The sequence below is a fragment of the Lithobates pipiens genome, unplaced genomic scaffold (assembly GCF_037356315.1).
Source record: "Lithobates pipiens isolate NorthernLeopardFrog02 unplaced genomic scaffold, aLitPip1_a1.2 Scaffold_19, whole genome shotgun sequence".
Lineage (NCBI taxonomy): Eukaryota > Metazoa > Chordata > Amphibia > Anura > Ranidae > Lithobates > Lithobates pipiens.
This window is the reverse complement of record NW_027507764.1, coordinates 39,305,633-39,307,821: the sequence shown is the minus strand read 5'-3', so window position 1 is coordinate 39,307,821 and position 2,189 is coordinate 39,305,633.

Genomic DNA, 2,189 nt, shown 5'->3' with positions numbered 1-2,189 from the left:
CACCTTTCACACTGGGGGGGTTTTCAGGCGCTAAAGCGCTAAAAATAGCGCCTGTGTAGCGCCTGAAAAAACCAGCCCCTTCCACTCCAGTGTGAAAGCCGGAGGGCTTTCACACTGGAGCGGTGCGCTAGCAGGATGGTGAAAAAAGTCTTGCTAGCCATATATTTGGAGCGATGAAGGAGCGGTGTATTTACCGCTTCTAAACCACTCCTACCCATTGAAATCAATGGGACAGCGCGGCTACACCGCCAGCCAGTTTTAACCCTTTTTCAGCCGCTAGCGGGGGTTAAAACCGCCCCGCTAGTGGCCGCATACCGCCGCTTAAATGACGGTAAAGCACCGCTAAAAATAGCGGTGCTTTACTGCCGACGCCCGCACCGCTCCAGTGTGAAAGGGGGCTAATACAGCCATCTGCAGGAGTTAGTGGGTGTTGTGTGCCTCCAGCACAGTATACAACTGTATCTACCCTTTATTGCTGGTGTTCTCTAATACAGGCATCTGCAGGAGTTAAAGTGGATGTTGTGTGCCTTCAGCACACTATACACCTGAAGATACCCCTTATTGCTGGTGTTGTCTGTTGCATAGCTTGCATATTAGCCTGTAAAATTAGCACTTTTGATTTCGAACGTTCGAGTCTCATAGACTTTAATAGGGTTCTAAAGTTCGTACGAATTTTAGGTCAGTTCGAAGGTTCTGGTACGAACCGAACCGGGGGGTGTTCGGCTCATCCCTAGATGTCAGTAAAGCAAGTCTTGAATAGGATTGCAGGAGGTAGTTTCTGTGATGTTGACCAAGGCAAGGGTGGAGATCCTCTAGACTGGACGGCTTTGTCCCCTTTCACACTGGGGCGGTTTTCAGGCGCTACAGCGCTAAAAATAGCGCCTGTGTAGCTCCTGAAAAAATCGGCCCCTTTCACTCCAGTGTGAAAGCCAGAGGGCTTTCACACTGGAGCAGTGCGCTAGCAGGATGGTGAAAAAAGTCCTGCTAGCAGCATCTTTGGAGCGGTGAAAGGAGCGGTGAAAGGAGCGGTGTATTCACTGCTCCTAAACCGCTCCTACCCATTGAAATCAATTGGACAGCGCGGCTATACCGCCGGCAAAGCGCATGAGACCCATTTCCTGATTGGCCAAAAGACAAGCGATTCTATTGGATCACGATGAGGAGAGAATAGGAGAGGTGGAGGCTGCCAAGGGAGATGCAGGGGACGAAGCCGCCGCCCGGAGCGAAGTGCTTCCTTTGGGTAAGTGTGGGGCTCATCAACCGACTGGTGGTTGTGGGGGTTGTCTGCAGACCTGACCGACTGACCCACGGGGGGGACCCCCCCACCCACCTAAAATATACCTCCAGCCGCCACTGGTTCTCCCCTCCACTGTAAGCAGAGAGCGTGACTGTCAGTCACTGCTCTCTACTCTGGTCCTCCAGTACTCACTGGAGTGCTGGGCTGGGGAGGGTACTTTTCAGAATCTAGACTGGCTCTGTGACATCAGCTGACAGCCAGATGCCTGGACTGGCAGCTGGCTCAGCCTCTCCGCTGCGTAGCTGGGAGACTGAGCCAGCTGCTCCCTCCCCAGCCCAGTGCTCCAGTGAGCACTGGAGGGTGCAGAACAGAGAGCCGGTGACTGACAATCATTTCTCTGAGTAAAGGGGAGAACTGAGCATTCAGCGGTTTTATTGCTCAGTTCCCAGTGCCAAGGTGGTATCTGATCCATTAGATTAATGCTGCATCCACCTAGTTAAGTATATGGTGTTTTTTATTTTAATTTTTTATTATTTTTTTATTTAATAGGAGTGCAGAACAAACTACACTCCTGTGATCCACAGGAGAAGTAGGACAAAAATAGCAAAAAAAATAAAATAAAAACATGTTAGGTTACATGATGGTTTTCCTTTAACTGCTTCCCAACCGGCTCCTGTATATATATATGGCAGCAGAATGGCTCTGCTGCACGAATCACCCTGTATATACTGCGGCTCCTTTAAGAGCCATAGCTGCATGGTAGGGGACCCGATGTGCGTGGCCAGTGGGTGTGATCCCCGCCAGCCACACCCGCGTTTGCAGGCACGTGAGCAGGAACGGGGATTTGTGTGTGTAAACACATAAATCCCTGTCTTGTCAGGGTAGGAGAAACAGCGTGTGTTCCTTCCTACTAAGTAGGAACAACGATATGTCTCCTCCCCCAGTCAGTCCA